The 14,680-nt window shown below is 47.2% G+C and overlaps 1 protein-coding gene across 1 annotated transcript in view; it reads right to left on the reverse strand.

Moving 5' to 3' along the window:
• Adamts10 (ADAM metallopeptidase with thrombospondin type 1 motif 10) overlaps window positions 1-2,865 on the reverse strand; it is a 30,601-nt gene extending 27,736 nt beyond the window's left edge. Inside the window, exon 1 of the mRNA XM_059251932.1 lies at window positions 2,773-2,865. The gene's annotated coding sequence lies outside the window, so the exon portion shown is untranslated. The remainder of the gene's footprint in view (window positions 1-2,772) is intronic.
• Window positions 2,866-14,680: the final 11,815 nt, after the last annotated feature.

Here is a 14,680-nt window from a genome sequence, read left to right on the forward strand (position 1 = left end):
AGAGAGAGAAGCCGGAATTTCTCCAAGATGCTAGCGGAGAAAGCCACATTCCCTACTTCTGCTTGGGTCCTTCCAGTAATAGGAGGCTCTCTCACAGATATTTTGAGACTCTGCAGTTTTGTTCAGCTGGGCTAATGTATTCCCTTGGTTGAGTGGTGGGTTCCTTTCGTCTTCCTCTCAGCCCCCATTTCTGGGGGGGCCTCACTTGTTAGTATAATAGTTCAACTTGTTAGTTGAACCCTTGTGTATGGATTCCTCAGTCAGTTGGCACTGGGCAAGGAGACCCAGCCTTAAGGGGTACAAAGGGAAAGAGGCAGGTTGATCTTCAGCCCTAAGCTGAGCTTTTTTTTTTTGAGACAGGATCTCACATATCCCGGGTTCACCTCACAGACGTTTTGTGTAGCTAAGAACTTGAATTTCTGATTCTCTTACCCAGTCTATGCAGGGCTGGGGATTGAACCCAGGCCTTAAGCACTCTACTAATTGAGCTAGATTCCCAGGTTCCTTGAGATGAGTTTTTGGAGTTCAAAGTTTGCTGAGTCTTCTGATCCCTTCCTTGGGCCTGGTAAAAATCCTCTTGGTCTTCATCCTGTCTCAGTTCCTAAAGTAACATCTCCTACTCCCCCAAAGGCCTTCTTCCTTTTTCTTCTTGCCTCTTTCCCACTACTCCTTCCGTGGAGACCTCAACTAAATCTGAAACTCACTCAAGCAGCAGGAGAGACGGCTCAGTAGTTAGGAATGCTTAATGCTCTTACTCCCAGCACCCACATTAGGAAGGATTACAACCACTTCTAACTCCAGTTCCAGGGGATCTGATGCTCTCTTCTAGCCTCCATGGGCACCTACATAAACATGATACACATAAACTCATGCCAAAACATACACGTACACATTTATATAAGTAAATATATATTTTGAATATATTTAAATTTTAAAAAGACTCTGATCATGATCCCCTCCAGCCTTAACTATCCCACTTCCACTCAAAGTACCAGCAATCTCAATGCAAGAGAGGCAGTGGACCCAGCCTCCCAACCTCTGCCCCTTTCCCATTCTAGTCCTACTAGGGGTAGAACCCGATTGTGGTGCCTTTGAGACCCCAACCCCTAGTCCTCTATTCTTGAGCCCCCACTACTCCCAATAACTGCACAGGCTATTTAGTGTTTCTGGCTCTGGTGGGGATCAGAGGCAGGGTAGAAGGACTCTGCTGGGTGAGTGACTGATGGAGGTGGGGGGCAGTCACCTGCCCACAGGGTGATAACTACTGGTAGGAATGACACAGCTCCCAGATCCCAAGATGGGAAAGACCACAGATAAGTCAGCAGGTCTGCAGGAGACAAGGCCTATTTGAGGATGGCTTCCAATTGAGGAGGACCTACACTACGAGTGTGTATATGTGCGTGCGTGCGTGTGTGTTTGTGTGTGTGTGTGTGTGTGTACCTAGGTTTGGCCCCTTTCCCCCAAACCCCTCCTCTAGCAGGCTGGAGGGAGGCCACCGCTTGGGGGAGGGGGCAAGGGCTGGAGGAGGAAATGCCTCCTGGAAACTATGGCTCCATCTCATTCCTGGTATCCTGCAGGGACCAGTACTCCACACCAAGATCTCAGTAGGTCAGGCTGTCAGGGAAACCCTGCAGCAGAAGGTTCTCAGTAGAGGACAGAGTCTCTCTGGCCAGGCATAGGCAGCCATCACCCTGGAGCAGTAGGCTTCCTCCAGGCATTGCACATCTGGCCTGGCTGCTGTGAGCAGACAGACAAAGGCCCAGCCAGAGAGGAGGCCTGAGGAGGAGGGGACTGTTCAGGTCACCACCCCCATTACCACTAACCAGCTGCTAATTAAAGTGTATCTCCCCCTAGTCGGGAGACACCCTGCCTAAGAGTACTGTGACCTAGATGACCAGCTGAGGAGAAGTGGTTGTCCCAGCCAGACACACAAACAAACACACACTCACATTCTATAGGGCAATCACACCTGTATAGCAGGAAGGCCTGGTTCACTAAATCCAAACACACACAACTACATACTCCCAAACCTACGTATCCATAAACATATTTCCACATGGACACCCAGACGACTCACAAGCCCAGACAAATATGTACATTAGAGGCACACAAGCCAAGACAACTCACAAGCCTAGGGGCCTACACACACTCATTTAACACGGAAAGCCAACTCAGAGACACACACATGTGCACCACAAGTTTACACATTCACAGAAGAAGAGACAAACTCAAATCCTACAAATTCAGACATATATACACACACACACACACACACACACACACACACACACACAGAGGCATTTCCACTAATCACACTCCAAAAAAATGCAAATGTTCAGAGACAGACACACTTGGCATCTAAACACACACACACACACACACACACACACACAGGACAGGCACTTTTCTGAGTGCAAACACCAGTTTACCCTCACTTAAGCAAACACTCAACACACCTCAACAATCCGCCCACAGAGTCTCTCCCAGATGCTGACAGCCATAAGGACACACAATCCGCAGAAGCACAACCATTTGAATTCACAGTTGACCCCGATTTCCGCGCCCCCCTCCCCTTCCCCGCCTCTGCCCCAAACCTGAGCCAACCCAAACAGGCGTTCTGTACCTGCACACTTGGGGACATCCCGCACCAACACAACACAGAGGGATCCATGCAGCGTATCTCGTCCTCGACACACACAAAGTCACTCAGTCACTCATAGTCACTGCACTCCGGGAACTGCGCCGCCCAAATGGGTCCCCGATCGTCGGTACCTGTGTGCCTGGGGCCTCTGGTCCACGGTGGCCGCACAGTCTCGCCGCCCAGCGCGCAGGAAGAGAGGGAGCGAGCGCGCGGTGGCGTGGCCGGGGGAGGGGGCGCGGGAAGGCACTCACTTCCTGAGCAGCTTGCCAGGGTTATAAAAAACCCCCAAACTCCGCCCGCCGCTGCCGCCGCCGCCGCCGCCGCCCAGGGCCTCAGGCTGGACCCGAGCCAAGGACCCCGGAGCCCGGGTTACCCCGCCCTGCGAAGGGCGCCCGGCACGGGTGGAGATGCTGGGGAGGAATTTGGAGTGGGGGTTGGGATGGGGTGTTGGGGAAGGGGGGGGGGAGGAAGCTAGGGGCGGGGATAGAAGGCGGGGGTGAGGGGAATGAGATGGAGAGTGGAGGAGGAGAGGGCGCACACAGTAGGGGGATGGGCGGGGAGACCGAATAGCATGTATAGGGGTTAGGCGGGAGATGGTTGGGGGAGAAGAGTTTGAAAAGAGGTGGAGGAGGTGGGGGCATGGAAGAGGAGGCAAAAATTGAGTTGGGTGGAGAGGGGGATGGGACAAGGCGAGAGTCCACTGTCTCGCCTCCATTAGCCGCGTCAACAACAGCTGTTATTTATTGAGGGCTGGTCCTTGCTCCAGCAAACATTTATTGGGTGCCTCCCCGTGTGCCAGGCACGGTGCCCGAGGGTGACTGAATAAATCTCAGTTGGGTCCCGGCCTTCACAAAGCTCCTGTCTGGGGGCTTTGATCTGCCTTGGCTCTGCCCTTGAGTTGACTGCTTTAACTCTCTTCCAGTGGAGTGGGCCTGACCAGTCCCATTTTACAGATGTGAAAACTAAGGCCAGCCAGGGGGTGTTGTGGTCATCTTTGGGGCACAGTGCTTATTAATCCAAGAGGAGTCAGAACATGAAAGAGATGACCAGTACAGTGGAGCAAGACTGGGATTCCAGTCAGCTTTATCCAAGGCCTGATTGTGGGGGTGTTAAACAGTTAGTTACCCATGGTCTCAGAATTCCAGGCTTGGCCCCCCGAGAGAGCTTTGGCCTTGGCCTTGGCCTTGACCGTCGCTGATTCTAGGTTTACTTATCCTTAGAATGGGGTAATGATAGCCTTTGTAGGGAGGAGGGGAGTTTCAACCACAAACATTGACTCTGTGCTGGGTTCAGCTAGGGATACAGGTGGTGTGCTGTCTCTAACCTGAACCTCAACTCAAACCTGAACTTGGAAATGACATGTTAGGGATCATGCATACAGCGCGGACACCATGCCAGACCAGAGGGGCAGCTAACTCTTAGATACTGCAATCGATAGAACCCCCACCCATCTGTAAAACTACTGCCCCCTGGGCCCCTTTCCTGGCCTGCCTTCCCTAGCCCTCTTGCTCAGTAGAAAAGTCAGCTGCTTTTGTTTTCTCAGGTTGTACAAGTGTTGAAGGCTGCTCCAACCACCTGTCCCCAGTTTGGGGATGGCTTCTAGACTCACAGTGGGAATATTTTCAGGACTATTTTGAGCTGGGTGGCTTCTACCTAGGTGATCCCAGGTCCTGCTACTTACCAGCTTTGAAAGTGAATCCCTCAATTTCATTTGCAAAACCATGACTTTCCCCTTCCATCCCCTCCTCCTCTTTCTACTACAACCCCAGAGTTTTCTTGGGGCCTCCTTTTCCCATTAGGGTGGCACATGTGGCTTCAGGGATTGGAGGATGGCAGTGTTGTACATGATGTCTTATCCTCAGTGAGCTCCTTTGGGACTTTTGCAGGGAATTCTAGGGCTTTTACTTTGATATATTTTTGACTCAATTACTTGTATTTTTATGTATATAGTATCTGTGATGTGGTTGCATGGGTTGGGGACATGTAGTGGACAGAGATTAATGGATGTCCATCTCAATTGCTCTCCAATTTATTTACTAAGGCAGTTTCTCACTGAACCTAAGCTCTTTGGTTCACTTTGTCTATTTTTTATGGATTTTATATGTGTTCTGATGATCTGAATTGTTTCTCCCACCCCCACCTCCCGATAAAGAAAGGTTTTTTATTAGGGGCTGAGGAAATACACAGCGAGGCACACAGAGGAAAAGACCCTCAGCAAAACAGAGAGAGTGTGTGTGGGTCACTCAGGAAGCTGAAACACTGAGCTCAGGTTCTCGAGTTAGCACAGCAAGTGCTTTATTCACTGAACCATGTTCCTGGCCTTTTAATTTGATTTATTAATCTTTTAAAACTATTATTTTTTGCCTGGTGGTGGTGGTGGTCCATGCCTTTAAACCCAGCACTCAGGAGGCAGAGGATCTCTGTGAGTTCGAGGCCAGCTTGGTCTGCAGAGCAAGTTCCAGGACAGGGCTACACAGTGAAACCCTGTCTCAAAAAAAAAAAAAAAAAAAAAAAAATTATAGATATGGGTGTTTTGCCTGCTTTTATGGCTGTGCGCCATGTGCATGCAGTGTCTGGGGAGAATGAAAGAGGGCATTGGATCCCTAGAACTGGAGTTACAGACGGTTATGAGGTGCTATATGGGTGCTGGGGACCAAACCCCAGGTCTTAGCCGCTGAGCCATCTTTCTAACCCTATTTATTTATTAATAGTTAGGTCTCACCATGTTGTCCATGTTGGCTAGAAACTTCTGTGCTCAACAATTATGCCTGGCTCACCTTCCTGAGGGCCTGAGACAAGGGTTGCACATCACAGAACCTGAATGGAGTGAGACTGAGGACAAGGTGTAGGCAACACTGTAGTCAACAGGGAGAGGAGGCCTCTTGCAAGCCTGAAAATAGAGGTAAAAGAGACAGTGCCCTTGGGCCATCATTATATGAGGTCTGAGCTGGTTGATCCTGAAACTCACAGCTGGGCTTTCATACATTCACCCCATCTTTATTGATCACTAATTTGTGCCAGGTGTCCACCTTAGGACTGTGAGCACAAGACCAGGAGCAAGTGTCTATTCCATGGGAGACATTCTGCCTCAGGACCTTTGAACTTGCTCTTCCCACTTCCTGCTATATTCTTGTTAGAACAGGAGTATCCAGTCATTTTGTCTTTCCAGTCTCAAACATCACTCAGCAAGACTGTCCTGACCTCACACTTCAAAGTCACACCCTCCCACATCCCCCTTTCCATTTCCTGGTTTATTTTACTCTTGCCAGAAGTCACAATTATCAAATATACTTTAAAGAATGCTTGTTTGTCTTTATTCCATCTTGTCCACAAAAAGACCAGCTTCGTGAGGGGAGGAATTTTTTTCTCTTCCATTTATTTATTTTCAAATATATATTTTAATTTAGGGGGATTAGAATAAAATCACACTATTTTCCCCCTGCCCTTTCTTTTTTCCAACATCTCCCATGTACCCCCTTACCATACTCTCTCAAATTCATGGCCTCTTTTTCATATATGTGTGTGTGTGTGTGTGTGTGTGTGTGTGTGTGTGTGTGTGTGTATTTATTAATCATTTAACCTGCTCAGTCAATATAGTGTTAGTTTATGTATGTTTTCAGGTCTGACTATTTGTTATTAACCAATTGGTGTGCTCTTCCTGTGAAAGACTGCCCATTCTCAGCATTCCTTAGTTGCCTATAATTCTTTGTCTGGGGTTGAGGCCTATGAGATTCCCCCCTTTCATGTTCATCCTTGTTCAAGTCATGTTTAGGCAGCCATGCTGGTGAGATTTTATGGGTGTAGCTTCTTACAAGGAGCAAACTTCTTGATGCTCTGGCTTTTACTATCTTTCTGTCCCTTCTTCCAAAATGTTCCCTGAGCCTTAGGTGTGGGAGTGTTTTGTAGATGTATCCACTGGGACAGGGCCCAACAACTCTGCATTTTGCTCCTTTGTGATTTTTCTGGAATGGTCTCTATCTGTTGCAAAGAGCAGTTTCCTTGATAAGGAGCAACAACTAACTTTATTTGTGGGATCTCTGTGGTTCACAGGAATATCCCCTAGGATCTCACACTGAATAAATAACAATATTGAAAAAAATGAGGTGATAAAAGGCAGAGTGGTGCCATGGTGCTTTTGTTTGTTTGTATTTGTTTGTTGAGACAGAGTCCCATATAACCCAAGCTGGCCTTGAAGTTGTTGTTTAGTTGAAGATGACCTTGAACTCCAGATCCTCCTGTCTCTACCTCCCAAGTGCTGGAAGGACACTCTGGGCCACTGAGTCCTGCTGATGTAGTTTGAATGTTAAGAATTTGTTCTGGGATAAAGTCTCAGTAAGGGCAAAGCACATGTGAGCACCAGTGTTTTAAGCCAGCTTGGACTGACTTTTAATAACTCCTTTGGGGGAAGATGTAATTTACAGTGAATGTTTAGAATCCTAAGGGATTGCACTACAGGGCTGGCACTGGGGGTGCAATGGAATCCCGTTGTTACTTTAGGCTTTGGAATATGGCAAAAGATGGGCTAGTTAATAACAATATGTAGGGCCTTATCTTTTAGGTGTGTGTGTGTGTGTGTGTGTGTGTGTGTGTGTGTGTGTGTGTTTACATGCCCATGTGTGTATGGGTACAGGTGGAGGCCAGAGGTCAACCTTTGGTCTCCTTCCTTTCCACTTCTTAAATTGTTATTAAAAAATTTTATTTTATGTTAAATTATATGTATGTGTGGGGTGTGTGTGAGTGTATATGGATCTAAGTGCAAGTAGGTGCCCATAGAGGTCAAAAGATGTTGGCTCTCCTTGGAGTTGAAGTTACTGGTGTCTGTGAGCTTGGGAAATGAACATTCTTAACTGCTGAGCCATCTCTTCAGCCTGTTGTTGGTTGTTTTTAACTCTTAGCTCTTTGCGGGGGGTGGGGGGGATGGGGGTGGGTGGGGGGTGTGCACCACCCAGCTCCCAAATAATCACACACATGGAGTCTTATCCTTACTTATGAATGCTTGGCCTTAGCTTGGCTTGTTTCTTAAATTATCCTGTCTACCTTTTGCTCTGGGCTTTTATCTTTCTCTGTTCTGTATACCTTTTTTTTACTTCTTACTCCAGGGCTTGCTGTGTATCTCTGGTGTCCTCCTCTCCTTCTCCCTCTCATATCTTGATCTTCTCTTTCTAGATGTTTTCTCCTATTTATTCTCTCTACCTGCCACCCCCCCATCCTTTCTCCTGCCTAGCTATTGGCCACTCAGCTCTTTATTACACTAGTTAGGTGTTTTAGCTAGGCAAAGTAACACAGTTTCACAGAATTAAACAAATGCAACATAAAAGAATGCAGCACATCTTTACATCATTAAATAAATGTTCCACAGCATAAACAAATGTAACACATCTTCAACTAATATTCTACAACATCAGCCCATTTATTCTTTTTGGTTTTTTGAGACAGGGTTTCTCTGTGTAGCCCTGGCTGTCCTGGACTTGCTCTGTAGACCAGGCTGGCCTTGAACTCAGAGATCTCCCTGCCTCTGCCTCCCAAGTGCTGGGATTAAAGGTATGTGCCACCACTACCACCCAGTTATTTTTTTGATTTTTTTGTTTTGTTTTTTGAGACAAGGTTTCTCTGTGTAGTTTTGGTGTCTGTCCTGGATCTCGCTCTGTAGACCAGGCTGGCCTCGAACTTACAGAGATCCACCTGGCTCTGCCTCCCGAGTGCTGGGATTAAAGTCATGTGCCACCACTGCCTGGCTAATTTTTTTTTTTTTTTTTTTTTTTAAAGACAAGATCTTATGTATTCCAGACTGGCCTCAAACTCCCTGTGTAGCTGACAATGACTTGAGAATCTTGTTTTTCTAGCCTCTTCCTCCCAAGTGCTGGGATGGCAGGCATGTACCACCGTAACTGGTTTAAACTGTGCTGGGAATCCAAGCTAGGTCTTCATGCATGTACTTTACCCACTGAGTTGTGCCTTAGCCCTCACCTTTTGTTTTGAGACAGGGTCCCCATCTCTGGGAATTGATGCTTATTGATTAGGCTAGATGGTCTGGCCAGTGAGCCCCAAGGAATTATCCAGTCTGTGCTCTGGTCTGGTCAGTGAGCCCTAAGGAATTATCCAGTCTCTGCTCCCCAGTACCTGGATTATAAGTGTGTAGAACCACACCTAGCTCTTTGTATGTGTGCTGAGACTCAACTGCAGGGCCCCAAGGTTATGCAGCCATCCCCCAGCCTTGAGGCACAAAGAGGTTGAGTATGATTGTGGTCACACATTTCTAGAGTGATGAATAACCAGAAAAGAACAACCAAAAGCCATTGGCTGGTTATCAGAGGGAAGGAAGAGGAGCTTTGATGATGAAGACACTCTCCCAAGGATAGGAGGGGATCCCAGAGGCCTCTGGAAGTGAGTTGCAAAGGAGTGACCCCCTTTCTAATGACCAGTGCTCCCATGTCCTCCTAGACCATTTGCCATGTGTTTTTCCCAGAAGGTTTAGAGGCCTTTTAAATCTTGAGACAAATTGTATCTGCTAAATGGATCAGGTGAATCATTAAAAAAGACCAACCCTACTACTATCCTATTTAGCGGACATTCTAGGTGCATAGAAGTATTCACACAGCTTGGGCAAGAGGTCTTGTATTAGGCTCTCTAAAGGAACAGAAGTGATGGCATGAATGTATATGGGAAGATTTATCAGACTTGAGTTTGGCTCCAGCACTTAATATGCAAAAGCCAACTGCAGTGACATGCACCTGTGATTGGATCCCCACACTGGGGAGACAGAGACAGGAGAATTCTTTGGGCTCACTAGGTAGCAGTATAGCCCAATCAGTGAGCTCTAAGTTCAAGGAAACACTCTGTCTTACAAAATAACACAGACTGAGTTCTGTTGAGAGAGTACTGCCCTTAGCATGCAGGACTCTCTGGGTTTGATCCAATAGTGCATAAGACTGGGCATGATTGCACAAAGCTGGGATCCATCTCATCCTTGGTAGGTGGAGGCAGGATTAGAAGTTCAAGGTCATGAGCCTGTGAGATGGTTCAGTTTGCAAAGAGGCTTGCTGCTAAACCTTATAACTTCAAGTCACAGAACCCACACAGGGGAAGGACACACACACACACATACACACACACACACACACACACACACAAATAAATACACAAATGTAAAATAATTTAAAAGGTTCAATCAGGATAGCTGTGAGCCATGTGTCTTAGTTAGGGTTTTATTGCTGAAACACCATGTTCATGGCAACTCCTACAAAGGAAAACATTTAATTGAGTGGCTTAAAGTTCAGAGGTTTAGTTATCCATTATAGTCATGGTGGGAAGCATGGTGGCATGCAGGGAGACATGGTGCTGGAGAAGAAGCTGAGTTCTACATCTGGATAGGCAGGCAGCAGGAAGTAAATGCTACTCTAGGCATAGCTTGAACATCAGAGACCTCAAAACCCACCCTCAGTGACACATACTGCCTCTCACAAGGCCACACCTACTCCAGCAAGGCCACACCTTCTAACAGTGCCTCTCCCTATGGGCCTAAGGGGGCCATTTTTATTCAGACCCCCACACCATGCTTAAGGCCCAAATGGTTCTGGCCTTTCCTGTCGCAGCTGTCTGTTAGCCTATGGTTTTCTAGAAATCTCACAAACACTCCCATGTACAGGAAAGGACAAACTTTAAGCCCTTTGTGCAATCCTGTGACCCAAGATTTCATTTTACTATATTAAAATCCTATCCTAGGCACCTTAGAGCCACTCTATAATTTTATTTATCAAAATAGTTGGGGGAAGAGGAAGAAGTGGTTTGTTTTTGTTTTTGTTTTGTTTTGTTTTTATAACTGGAACTATAAAGTTGAGGTACAGCTTTTAAGCCACTGAAATTGTGTATTTGGCTAATGGTAAGACTGACTCTACCTTGAGACGTCTATACCCACAATAAGTGTATCTTAGTATCTTATCCTTTCTCTGAGTAGCCTATTCTTAAACTTGTGTTAAGACCTTGTTCTAATCCACAAGGATGACCCCACCATGGACTGCTGGCAGTGGTCCACAGGGTACCTGGACTGGTCTACTCTGGTGACCAGTCTAGCGAATAACCTAACTGTCATCATAGAGCCTCTGTCCAGTGACTGATGGAGGCAGATACAGAGATCCATGGCCAGGAACCAGGCTGAGCTCCAGGAATCCAATCCATGAGAGAGAGGAAGGATTCTGCAGGTGGGGGAACATCGAGATCATGATGGGAAGATGTGCAGAGATGACTGGCCACACTAGTGGAAGCCCATGCACTGTAGACTAGTGGTTGTGGAGATATGGAAGACAGTTGTTTGACTTGAACTGTTTGGGGGGCACCCAGGCAGGGGGATCGGGATCCGTCCCTGGTGCGTGGGCCGGCTTTGGGGAATTGGGTGCCTGTGGTGTGATGACTTGTGCAGCCTTGGTGCAGTGGGAAGGGGCTTAGACCTGCCTAGGCTCAGTGTGCTGGGCTCTGCTGACTCCCCATGGGAGACCTTGATTTGGAGGATGTGGGGATGTGGGGTGGCTTGAGAGAGAGGGCTGGGGGGGTGGGAGGAGGGAGGAGGTGGGATCTGTGGGTGGTATGTAGAATGAGTAGAAAATTTCTTAATAAAGAAAAAAAAAGACCTTTTTCTAATAAACTTCCTTTGTGCTTCATACTGGCTTGTCCTGAATGTTTTGGTTTGTTTGTTTTTTTGAGACAGGGTTTCTCTGTGTAGTTTTGGTGCCTGTCCTGGAGCTGGCTCTGTAGACCAGGCTGGCCTCGAACCCACAGAGATCCACCTGGCTTTGTCTCCTGAGTACTGGGATTAAAGGTGTGCGCCACCAATGCCTGGCTGTTGGTTTTTTTTTGAGACAACATCCCACTGTGTAGCCCTGGCTGTTCTGTAACTCACTATGTAGACCAGGCTGTCCTTGAACTCAGAGATCTGCTTCCTTCTGCTTCTCCAAGTGCTAGGCTTACAGGAGGGTGCCGCCCCTGAAATTCTTTTCTGCAGCAAGAAGATGAATTCAATCTTCCCTTGGGTAATGGTCTCTGGAAAGAACTCTCCATGGGCTGAAGAGACTACAGAACTGGTAAGGTATTAACTGTGCAAGCATGAGAGGCAGGATTGGGATCCCCAGCACTTGTTCACATAAAAGCATGATTGCACATGTCTGTAGCCCCAGTGTAAGGGGGCAGGATGAGGAGCAGAGATAATGGATCCCTGGAATTCCCTGGTGAGCTACTCCAGCCAACTGGTGCGATCTGGCTTCAAAGACAGACCCTGTCTCTAAAGATAAGGTAGGGCTGTAGTGATGGCTCAGCAGTTAAGAGTGCTTGCTACTCTTGTAGGGAACCCAAATTTGGTTCCCAGCACCCTCACAGGTCAGCTCACAACCACCTGTGATCCACCAGTTTCAAGGGATCCATTGTCCTCTTCGGGCCGCTGAGGGTATCTACATGCATATGGTGCACATACACATAGGCACAGGCACATATGTAAAGATAGAATAAAAAGTAAAGTAGAGGTGAAGGGGAGAGTAATAATAGAAGATACTTGATGTCTACCACATGCACGTGTACACCCCTCCTCTTCACTCCACCCCCTCAGCTTTCCTTTGTCACCCCCCAACCCCCACCTTTCCTTTGGTCTAGCTCCTGTAAGCTGGCCCTCAAATTTCGCAAAGAAGATTTCATTCTCTAGGCTGAGGCTGTAGCTCAATGAGTAGAGTGTTTGCCTAGCACTGAGTGCAGTTTACACACTGATGGATCTAGAACTTGAGAGGTAGAGGCAAGGGGATCAGAAGTTCAAGGTCATCCCGGGATACCTAAGACCTTTCTTTTCTTTTCTGTTTTTTTGTTTGTTTTTGTTTTTTGAGATAGAGTTTCTCTGTGTAACAGCCCTGGCTGTTCTGGAACTCACTTTGTACACCAGGCTGGCCTTGAATTCAGCGATCCACCTGCCTCTTCCTCCTGAGTACTGGGGCTAAAGGCATGCACCACCACTGCCAGGCTCTGAGACCTTTTTTTTTTTTTTCCATAAAAGAAACTGTTTAATTGGGGGCCTACAGTTTCAGAGGATTATGGTGATATTTTATTTGTACTGAAAAGTGATTTTATTTGTGAGTTCACCCACTTTTCTTTTTTCTTTTTGAGACAGGGTTCCTCTGCATAGCCCTGGCTGTCCTAGAGCTCGCTCTGTAGACCAGGCTGGCCTTGAATTCCCAGAGATCCACCTGCCTCTGCTTCCCAAATGCTGGGATTAAAGGCGTGAGCCACTGCCGCCCAGCCTCTGCTATGGCTTGCTATTAGCTCTGACCCCCCAGGCAACTTTATTTATTAACATACAAATAAAATCACATTTCAGTACAAATAAAATATCACCATAGAGGATTAGTGTGATATCATCATGGCAGGGAGCATGGTGGCATGGAGGCAGACATGGTGCTGGAGAGGTAGATGAGAGCTACATCCAGATCCACCCATGGCAGTAGAGAGAAAGTCTGGGCCTGGCTTGAGCTTTTGAAACCTCAAAGCCCACCTCAGTGACACACTTCCTTCAACAAGGCCACACCTCCTACACCTACTGATCCTTTCAACTAGTGCCACTCCCTGGTGACCAAGCATGAAAATCTATGAGCCTGTGGGGCATTCTTTTTTTTTTTTTTTCATTTTTCTTTATTAAGAAATTTTCTATTCACTCTACGTACCACCCACAGATCCCATCTTCTCCCTCCTTCCACACCCCCAGCCCTCCCTCCCAAGCCACCCCACATCCCCACAACCCCCAAATCAAGGTCTCCCATGGGGAGTCAGCAGAGCCTGGCACACTGAGCCTAGGCAAATCCAAGCCCCTCCCCACCGCATCAAGGCTGTGCAAGGCATCTCACCATAGGCACTGGGCTCCCAAAAGCCTGCTCATGCACCAGGGATGGATCCTGATCCCCCTGCCTGGGTGTCCCCCAAACAGTTTGAGCCAAACAGCCATCTTCCGTATCCAGAGGGCCTAGCTGAGACCTTGTCTTAAATATAAGATTTATGTATGGGGGTTGGGGATTTAGCTCAGTGGTAGAGCGCTTGCCTAGCAAACGCAAGGCCCTGGGTTCAGTTCTCAGCTCTGAAAGAAAAAAAAAAAAAAAAGATTTATGTATGAAGATTTCACTTGCTGCTATGTTTTGAATGGGAAGTGTTTCCCATAGTCTCATGTATGTGGACGTGTGGTCCCTAGCTGGTGGTACTGTTTTGAGAGGTTGTGGAATCTTTGAGACTATGGCTTAGTTTGTAGAAGTGGGTCACTGGATAGGCCTTAAGTGAATTACCCACTTCTGGTGCTGGTCTTTCAATGTAAGTGAATGTTTCTGCGGCCATGATGGATTGTACCTACAGAAACTGAGTCAAAACAAGCTTCTGTCATATACTTTGTCACAGCATATGAGACCAAAGGTTGTGGCTTGAAACCCACCTTTCCTATTTTTTCTCTGTAGTTTCTCATATGGAAAATAGGCCTAATAGCTTGGTGTGGCTGTACACCAAGGAGTGGCTCACAACTGCCTGCAACTGTCACCAGAGGATCCAGCACCCTCTTCTGGCCTCTGTAGGCACTTGCATTCATGCATACACACACACACACACACACACACACACACACACACACACAAACACAAACACACAAACACACAGATACAACATGACACATACTTTAAAATAAAAGATAAATTTAAAAAAAACCTGAAACAATATCCCCCTCCCCAAAAAAACCCCAACAAACAAATATAACAGTGAAATAAGCAATAACATTATGGATCTTGTAGCCTCTGCAGGTACTATGTGAGTATATGGATATGAAGTTTGCATGTCTGGCCGGAGTGTGGTGGCAGATGCCATCATGGATAAGCTGGAAGTGCCCAGATACATAGGCCAAATGACAGACAAGGATGAAGAAGAGACAGGAGATGGTTGACCAGGTGCATGTGTGTCTGGGTCTGACTGCCCCCATCTTTCCTATGGGCCCACATGCATTACTGGGGCTATGGTTGGTCATGGCATTGTTCCATGCTA

Source organism: Peromyscus eremicus, unplaced genomic scaffold (genome assembly GCF_949786415.1).
Source record: "Peromyscus eremicus unplaced genomic scaffold, PerEre_H2_v1 PerEre#2#chr22_unloc_1, whole genome shotgun sequence".
NCBI classification, from domain to species: Eukaryota; Metazoa; Chordata; class Mammalia; order Rodentia; family Cricetidae; genus Peromyscus; species Peromyscus eremicus.